This window comes from Hordeum vulgare, chromosome 2H (genome assembly GCF_904849725.1).
Source record: "Hordeum vulgare subsp. vulgare chromosome 2H, MorexV3_pseudomolecules_assembly, whole genome shotgun sequence".
NCBI lineage: Eukaryota > Viridiplantae > Streptophyta > Magnoliopsida > Poales > Poaceae > Hordeum > Hordeum vulgare.
Window position 1 is genome coordinate 96,801,159 of NC_058519.1, and position 10,804 is coordinate 96,811,962.

The following is a 10,804-nucleotide window of genomic DNA, read 5'->3' on the forward strand; positions in this document are numbered from 1 at the left end:
GTGCTTCTGCTTGAAGGTTGCCGAGATGCATGACGTGCATATGGTGCTAAGTGGTGGGAGCATGTGTGAAGAAGTATACCCCTGCAGGGTGATTCAATCTGTTCGAATAGCCGCGTCCTCGGTTATGGACTACTTGGAAACATTACGTGGTACATAGACAATTTAAATGGATACTCTAAAACATGCAAGATAAGTGTGAGTGCTATGGAAGGCCTTCTCGTAGGGAGACAAGAGTGGATCCATAGTGGTGTATTGAATTGGTGAATATGTGGACTCGTGTGCGCTCTCCCACCTCAAAGAAAGAACTTGTAGTTGTAGTACAGGTTAGCCAAGAGTCAAAGCTGGCTTGCTGCAATCAAACCACACAATCCTTTCATTGAAACATGATGCATATGTAGATAGTTCTGATGTAAGTCTTGCTGAGTACCTTTGTACTCACGGTTGCTTTATTTATGTTTTGCAGAGAAGACTTAGACTCATTAAAAGGTTCTACGCGATGTGTTCGATGTTGACCGGAATAGCTTGGGAATCCCAGACAGAGGTCTTGCTCCTTTGGTAGGGTCGTAGTAGCTTTTCAGGCTCTTCCAGCCACTTTTAGTAGATGTCTGTACCCAGACATGATTTGCTTCCGCCTGTTGTTTGTATGACTTGAGTGTCGGGTCACGAGACCCCTGTTTGTAATATCATATTATGTTGACTCTTATGAGTCTTTAATAAATGCTTGAGTCATAGAGTTATGTCGTGATGCCATGTTGTATCTACACATATCGTGCATAATGTGTGTATGTTTGAAATGCATTACATGTGTGGGATTCGACACGTAGTTGTTTGCCTTAGTAGTACTCTTTACACGGAAATGCCTCTTTGTGATTCCAGCGAGCCTTGGTAGCTTGCTACTGCTCGAAACACCTTGATTGACCGGCATGTATCCTTCTTTGCTGCTGTGTCTGTCCCCTTGGGGAAATGTCACGCGGTGTAATGGAGTCCTTGTAGCTTGCTACGACTCGTCTACACACGCTGATGACCGACACCTGCTTTGCTGGGTTATGTATGCATGTCCCTGTACGGGTGTACCGCTGGGGTTTATAACTAGTCATGTCGACCTGGGTTCTCTGTCGTTTGAACGCTAGCAACATATTCATATACGTGAGCCAAAAGACGCAAACGGTCCCGGCCAAGGTAAGGTGGCAGTCGTGGAGTTTACCGTGCGTGAGGCCGCAAAGTGATGTGATGTGTTACAGGTTAGGTTCTTATGACTCAGGATCGGGGTCCCAACACACAAGTGCGTTTTTGTTGTATATGAGTAACCTTTTTCACTTCTATTTATTTTTTTGTTACCTTTTTGCCACAAGTGTCTTTTTGTTGTGTAGAAAGGGTGTTTCTCACTTCTCTCGGTCTTTTTCCTTGCCTTTATGGCATAATTGCATGTTTGCTTGCATGGCTTATCCAAAACCATGATATTTTTTCTATAGAGTTATTTTTCATATTTCAAAATAATTTATCAAATTAATTAGAGATAAAAATTGGGGCCATGTGTAGCTGCCATCATGGGTAGCAAATTATTTATCATGCTTCATAAATTATCGATATGTTGGAGATGTGTCAGCGTCCCCAAGATTAATTCCTACTCTCCCTCGAGTAGGTAAATGATAAAAGAAATAATTTATGAAGTGTGTATGCTAGCATAGTATATAAGTTTGATCAATGTTACTTCCAATCACTTTTTCTAGCATCATAAAATAGCAACTCTTTTACCATAGAACTTCTCATGGTTAAGTAACAGGCTATTCACATGTTAAAGTATAGACCATAAACTTTCTTGAAAACTAGCAAACCATGTTTACAGTCATCAAACAATTGCAATTCATCTTATTTTCAAGAAGGGTCTATGTAAGAGTTTTGATTTATAAAATTCCACATACTCAACTATCATTTAGTCTTCTATGATTGCTCACAGTCAAGGCATATTTTTAGAACAAGCGGTTTCAATCAAACACATACGAAGATTGGGGCTTCACTTTACGCCTCCCAACTTATTTATATCTGGGATAATGTCAACAACAATGAATCAAGATCACTTATATCCAACTGGATATATGTGCATGGATCTTTCCCCACCACATTATGCTTTCTAACTAAAGAATTAATAGATTGGAATAGGGATGAACATTATTGACTTTTGCATAAAATTAAATGTAGAAATACATAAAAGTAAAAGATAGGTCCTTCGCAAAGGGAAGCAAAGGTTGTCATGCACTTTTTATTTTTGGATGTGCAATCTCTTAATGAAAAGGAACACCACTTTATATTGCCCCTTGTGATAGCAAACTTTATTATGCAGCCCCTCGTTTTTATTTATTTGTCATCACAAGATAGTACAAAGCTTATTTTCCCTTACAATAAAAGATCACTCATTTTGAGGAGCAATTTTTATTTCTTTCTTCACCAATGACAACTTACTTTAAGGATCTTATTGAATCCATAGGTAGGTATGGTGGACTCTTATGGCAAGAAACTGGGTTTAAGGGTTATGGATGCAGAAGTAGTATCTCTACTTAGTGCGAATTTTTGGGCTAGCAAAGGATCTAAAGAAAGCACCACATGTTAGAGTATCCATGACAATATAACTTATATCTGAATATAAGCAAACATAACCATTATGTTGTCTTGTCCAACGTCAACTACTTGATCAAGTTTGAAAATAATTAATGGGGGCTCGCAATCATAGAACATGTCCAAGATAGTATATTTATATGTGAAATCTCTCTTCCTTCAATATTATTTCATGAATTGTTCAAGTGACCAATGCTATGTTTACTAACCTCCAATAAATTTTATTGCTTATACTCTTAGTGTGAAGTCACTACTCCCCATGGGACAATCATATGAAGCATATATAACTTCATGTTTTATGGCATTCAATTCATTCAATATTTTATCTTAAGATATAAGTAAATCACAAGAGTGATCACAAAACTACACTAAGAAATATATAAGTTGAGTTAATAGAGCATTCTTCAATGAATATAGGGAGATCAATATCCAAGCTCCAAATATATAAGTGAAGCACACGAAGCATTCTATAAGGCCATACTCAAAATATTTAAGTGAAGCACATGAAGCATTCTATAAATCAACCAAGGATTATCTCATACCAGAGTGGTACATGAAATAAAAGGGAACAATAAACACACAATATTTTCCAAGAATAACACATGTGAACAAATGAAAACTTAGGATCAACATTAGCTAACCGATAATTGTTGACGAAGAGAGGTGGGATGCATAACATCCCCGAGCTTAGATGCTTTGTAATTCTTGTAATATTTACTTGGGGAGCCTTGGTCATCCCCAAGCTTGAAATTTTGTATCCCATTCAATCTTCTCATATACCAGTTTCAACTAAGTCACAAAAGCTTCATCCACACAAAACTTGAAAAGAACTCGTGAGATAGGTTAGTACACATAAGAATAAATAAACACATCATGTACCTCAAAGACAAGTTGCATAATAATTTTCAAACATATAGTAATGTATAATATCATTTTCACAATTTATATCTACCAACATAAGCCATGAAAACTCTAGGATAAGTAGATAACAAAACTATGACAACAATCTGTCCAAACATAACAGTTTGTAGTAATAAATTTGAAAAGTCTACCTACATATCTCCAAAACTCCTGAAAATTTAAGACAAGATAAACAATTTATATAAAAGTACTGTGAAAAAATTTCAAAACTTTCAAGGTTATAATAAAATTTCATAATTCAAATACTGCAGCAAAAGTTTGTGTTTTAATACAACACCCCTCACACATGCAATTGAGGCATTCTAAAGGCAATTCTTGGAACTTTTTATTGAAAAAAAAGATTATAAACAACATCAAAAAAATATTAAAATAAAATGACACTCCAAGCAAAGAAAATATTATTTTATGAATAAAAATATAGCTCCAAGTAAGATATACAAAAAATGTTGGAGACGAAAGAGAGGATGCGATCCGGGGCATCCCCAAGATTAGATGCTTGAGTATTACTTGGATATTACCTTAGGGTGTCTTGGGCATCCCCAAGTTTAGGGTCATGATGCTCATTATTCTCCTCATATCGGTATCTCACCCAAAACTTGAAAAGTTCAATCACACAAAACACAACAGAAACCTCGTGAGATCCGTTAGAATAATAGGCGAATCATAAACTTTACGTAGTTTTATAAATTGATTCGTATTTAATTATTGCATAAGGTACTATATTATAACTTCTCCATGGCTTATACCCCTCGATATAATCCATAGCATCATCAAAACAAGCAAACTATGCAAGCATAAGCAGAACAGTCTATAATGATCAGCACAAACACCATACTTATGTAACTAAAAAAATCTGAAAATTAGGACAACCTCGGGAATTTGTACACCAATACTATGTAAAACTTCAGATCAAAAAGGCGTTCCGGTAAAATCTGAGAAATTCTACACTGGATGAAAAAGTTTCTGTTTTTGCACACGATCAAATCTACTATCATCCAAATCATCCCAAAGGCTTTACTTGGAGCATTATTGAAATAAAAGACACAAAACATGATTACTATAGTATTTTAATCATGAACAACACAAAAACTAAAATGATAACTGTTGGATAATCTCCCAACAAGCGCTTTTCTTTCAAGCCTTTTAGATAGGCATGATGATTTCAATGATGCTCACATATGAATAGTGGATGAAACATGCAAAAGAGCATCATGAATATTATGACAAGCACATTATTTTTATGGTACAATAGTATATACAAGGGGATAATTATTTGTATGAGAAACTTCAATGAATAATTCTACATTGTTTCCATGATCAAGAACGGGTCGACACTCACTTCTTCAATGCATAAGTTTCCAATCGCTTCTCTGTTAAGATACAAGTAAAAAAATGTGTTTTTAATTTTTCAAATTTTTTGTTTCACCCACAACTAAATAAATAAAACAAGAAAACAAAAACAAAATCTACTTAGTAATAAAAGCAAACAAGCATAGACAAAAATATTAACCCCACGCTAATGCTCCCCGGCAACAACACCAAAAAAGAGTTTGATAATCCCAAAGTGCAAGGAATCATCGTAGAACTTTCCAAAGATGGAAGTGATAAGTATGGAGTGTTCAACCCAGAAGGAGCTAAAGGTACGATCAATATTCTCTCAAGTCCTATCTGTCACTGATATGACTCTATGTACACCGAGTTTCTGCTTCTATCTAGTAATGAGAAATAAAACTGCTTTGTGAGTATAAAGAGGATATTGGAGAACAAAAATATGAAAAAAGTTTCTGCCTAAATAAAGTTAGAATATATTACAATATATTACAAATAGCGAGTGTGGAATAATGATGGTATGGTGTGCGGAATTGTCCTGAGCAATTGATAACAGGACTGGTAATCATTCTTGCAATTTTATATGAGGGAGACACATGATCTAACATACTTTCCGTACTTGGATCATATGAACTTATGATTGTACTTCTAGCAAGCATCCGCAACTACTAGAAATCATCAAGGTACACCCAACCATAGCATTGAACATCAAGTCCCCTTTACTCCCATACGTAAACAACCCCCTTACTCGGGTGTAAGCTTCTGTCACTCTATCCACCCACTATAAGTGAGTCATAAACATATTGCAACTCCCTCCGACAGGAATGTCCCACGTGTGTGCGGCATGGAGGCACCGTAGGACAACACCAAAATAAAACATACATTCAAACCAATCAAGATCATCAATCAACCCAAAGGACAACATAAATCTACTCAAACATCATAGGGTGGCAATGTGTCATTGAATAATAATATGTGGCATGAAGCACCATGTTCAAGTAGGGGATTACAGTGGGGTGCGGGAGAGTGGACCACTGAAAATAGATTAGGAAGGTGATGAAGACGGTGATGTTGATGAAGACGATCACCGCAGCGATGGTTCCCTCGGCGACACTACGACGCCACCAAGAGAGAGGACGAGAGAGTCTCTCCCCTTAGGCTTCCTCCTCCATGGCCTCACCCTATATGGGGAGAGGTTCTCCCCTTTGGTACTACGCCTCCATGGATCCCGGAGGGGCGAGAGCCCCTCCAATATTGGATCTCTCTATCTGTTTCTCTCCTGTTTTCGCTATTGTTTTCTCTCCAGATTGGTTTTTCGCGGATACAGGGAGTTGCGGCAGCAAGGCAGAGAGTCTCTCCTAATTTCCAAGGGTTTTTCTATTTACTGGATTTTTTGGCGTTGGAATCATGCAAAATGGAGTTATGAGGGACCCACAAGCTAACATAGCCCTTTGGCCCACACTAGGTGCGCCTTGTTGGCTTGTGGCCAACAGGGAGCCCCCCTCCCGTAGTTCCAATGTTGCTCATATGTTCTAGAAACAATCACCAAAGACTTTCGAGCGATTCCAAGAACTTTCGTTTTCTGCACAAAAATGACACCACGATAATTATGTTGAAAACATTGTTAGTCTGAGTTACTTCTAATTAAATCATACAAAGTACATCAAATCCGTATAAAAGTATTGTAAACATAGGTGAATATGGCATGAATACATCATAAATTATCAATAGGTTGGAGATGTATCAGTGGGTCATAGCTCGAATGTGGGTTCTATTTCCATAGTATTATCAAATTCATTCTTATCATTAGATGGAATTTATAGCAATGTGGGTTCTATGTCAAAGAGAGCCACGTCGGACCCAGAATCTCACACGACGCCCCCTTTCATTACACCACCTAAGCTTGTGTCTCCCTCGATCGTTGTCTGGTGCATTCTCGAAGCTTCTAGGATCTCTTCTGGTCTAGAAAAAACACCGTTAAGTTTCATAATGTTTGGACTTTGTTTGTTATGATTTTTCTACGAATCCAAGAAACATGCAAAAAATAAAATTGGCACTAGGCACTAAGTTAATAGGTTAGTCCACAAAAACAATATAAAATGACATATAAAGCATATAAGAATGGTAATATAATAGCATGAAACAAATAAAAATTATAGATACATTGGAGACGTATCAAGGCCCTAGTGGCAAGCATTAAGCGTAGCAAAGTCATAACAACATCAATCTCAGAACATAGTGTACACTTCGAATCAAGCCCTAACAAATTGACTCGGTTACATGACATATTTAATCTGTCTCCATCTATCTCCAGTATGTCTACAATGAGATTACTCACACCCGATTGTGAGCATCATGAGGTTGTTGATGATGAAGGGTTGTTGATAGCGATGAGGATTTGCCCTCTCCGGAGCCCCAAACGGAATCCTGGTAACCCACAAGTATAGAGAATCGCAACAGTCTTCACGGGTAGTATTACACCCTAATTTATAGATTTAACACAAGGGGAGTGATACGTCTCCAACGTATCTATAATTTTTGATGGTTCCATGTTATTATCTTGTCAAACTTTGGATATTTTGTATGCATTTTATATCTTTTTTGGGACTAACTTATTAACTCAGTGCCAAGTGCCAGTTCCTGTTTTTTCCATGTTTTTGACCTTTTTCACAGGAGAATGTTAAACGGAGTCCAAACGGAATAAAACCTCTGAAAAGATTTTTTCTGGAACAGAAGATACGCAGGGAGCTTGAGAACCAAGGCAAAGGGCACCAAGGGAGGCCACAAGCCCCCTAGCCGCGGTCTGGGGGGCGCGCCTAGCAGGCTTGTGGGCCCACTGTGGCTCCTTTGCCCTACTTCTTCCACCTATAAATCCCCGAAAAATCTGAAACCACGGGAGAGAGCCACGAAAATACTTTTCCGCCGCCGCAAGCTTCTGTCTCCGCAAGATCCCATCTGGGGCACGTTCTAGTGCCCTGCCGGAGGGGATTCGGACACGGAGGGCTTCTTCATCAACACCATTGCCTCTCCGATGGTGCGTGAGTAGTTCACCATAGACCTTCGGGTCCATAGCTAGTAGCTATATGGCTTCTTCTCTCTCTTGGATCTTCAATACAAAGTTCTCCATGATCTTCATGGAGATCTATCCGATGTAATCTTCTTTTGCAGTGTGTTTGTCGAGATCTGATGAATTGTGGATTTATGATCAGATTATCTATGAATCTTATTTGAGTTTCTTCTGATCTCTTATATGCATGATTTTATATCCTTGTAATTCTCTTCGAGTTGTGGGTTTTGTTTGGCCAACTTGATCTGCAGTTCTTGCAATGGGAGAAGTGCTTGGTTTTGGGTTCATACCGTGCGGTGACCTCACCCAGTGATAGAAGGGGTAGCGAGGCATGCATCGTGTTGTTGCCATCAAGGGTAAAAAGATGGGGTTTGTATCTATTGCATGAATTTATCCCTCTACTTCATGTCATCTTGCTTAAGGCGTTACTCTGTTTGTTATGAACTCAATACACTAGATGCATGCTGGATAGCGGTCGATGTATGGAGTAATAGTAGTAGATGCAGAAAGTATCAGTCTACTTGTCTCGAACGTGATGCCTATATGTATGATCATTGCCTTAGATATCATCATGACTTTGCGCGGTTCTATCAATTGCTCGACAGTAATTCGTTCACCCACCGTAATATTTGCTATCATGAGAGAAACCTCTAGTGAACACTATGGCCCCCGGGTCTACTTCACATCATCATTTCAGCCCTACACTTTTACTTTGTTGCACTTTCCGCCTTCAGATCTCACCTTGCAATCAATCGTGAAGGGATTGACAACCCCTTTGTAGCGTTGGGTGCAAGTTTTCTGTTTTTGCGCAGGTACTTTGGAGACTTGGCTTGATACTCCTACTGGTTTGATACCTTGGTTCTCAAACTGAGGGAAATACTTATTGCTACTGTGCTGCATCACCCTTTCCTCTTCAAGGGAAAAACCAACGCAAGCTCAAGAGGTAGCAAGAAGAATTTCTAGCGCCGTTGCCGGGGAGGATCAAGTCAAGAATAGTCTCCCGTCAACGTGCCAATTTCTGGCGCCGTTGTCGGGGAGTATCAAGTCAAGAATAGTCTCCCTTCAACATGTCAATTTCTGGCACCGGGGACTATTCTAAGAGAAGCTTATCCAAGTAAATTTCGCAAACTCATCTCTTGCATTTACTTTTTTGCCTTTTGCCTCTCATTTTCCTCTCCCCCACTTCTGAAAAACAAAAATTTACAAAAATATTTGCCTTTTTCGTTTTCCTTTCCTTTTCTTGTGTGATATGTGCCTTCAATATGCTTGCATCTTCGCTGCTGAAAATCTATTGATATGGATCCTCATCCACTTGCTAATCTCTTTAAGAGATCCAATTATGTTGAACCAATTGCTAGTGAGTTGAGTGCACTTGACTATCTTTATGGAGTTTTACTTGAGATGCGTGAATCTGAAAATTGTGATGAAGAAATTTGTGAAGTGATTCACGAGGGCTCCTTTAATGAAAAGCATGATTGCAATGGTTTCACTATGAATTCTATTAGTGTCAATCATGCTAAAAATATGCAAAACCCTAAGCTTGGGGATGCTAGTTTTGCTATGTCCTCTACTTGTTGCAATGATCATGAATGGGGTGATGATTTTTCTTATGATCTTGAAATTTTTTTAAACCTCATGATGAATATGATATTTGTAATATTATTGAAAGTGGGTTTGGAGAAGTCATGACTTTAGTTGATGATAATCCCACTATTTTTGAAGAGCGTCAACTTTGCATGCATGTGGATCATGAAAAGAATATCCTATGGGATAGCTATATTGTTGAATTTGAATATGATCCCACATGTAATTGCTATGAGAGAGGAAAATATTGTGGTAGAAACTTTCATGTTACCAAATCACCTCTCGTTATGTTGAGATTGATATTGTCTCTTTCTTCTTCCTTGCATATGGTAACTATTGGTTGTCTTGACTATTTGTTTTCCTATAAAATGCCTATGCATAAGAAGTATGTTAGACTTAGATATGTTTGTCACATGTTTCATGCTGCTCTCTTCGTGTCCGATTGCTATCTTTTATGTGAGCATCATTGAATTATCAATGCCTAGCTAAAAGGCTTTAAACAATAGCGCTTGTTGGGAGGCAACCCAATGAATTTATCTTTGCTTTTTTGCTTTCTGTTTTGTTGCATCCACACCATCATAATTCTGTTATGAATGTGTTTTTTGTGTTTCTTTTTGTGTTTGAGCCAAGTAAAACCTTTATGACTAGTTTTGGTGATGGTTGCTTGATCGTGCTGAAAAAGACAGAAACTTTTTGCTCACGAAAGTATTTTTCATTTTTATCAAGAAAGATATTTTGAGTTGATTCGTTTTCCTGCTGGTTGATATGCCAATTTACCAAATTGTCGTAAGTTTTCAGAATTTTTGAGATACCATAAGTATACGAAGTATACAGATTGCTACAGACTGGTCTTTTTTTGACAGATTCTGTTTTTGTTGTGTTGATTGCTTATTTTTGATGAAACTATGGACAGTATCAGGGGCACTAGCCATGGAAAAGTGAGAATACAATAATCTAACACCAATATAAATAGAAATCAAGTTTGCTACAGTACCTAAAGAGGTGGTAGTTTGTTTTCTTGTGCTAATGATATCACGAGTTTCTGTTTAAGTTTTGTGTTGTGAAGTTTTTAAGTTTTGGGTGATGTTCTCATGGAAAATGGGATAAAGAGTGGAAAGAGCTCAAGCTTGGGGATACCCAAGGCATCCCAAGCCAAATTCAAGGACACCAAAAAGCCTAAGCTTGGGGATGCCCCGGGAAGGCATCCCCTCTTTCGTCTTCAATCCATCGATAACATTACTTGGAGCTATATTTTTATTCACCACATGATATGTGTTTTGCTTGGAGCGT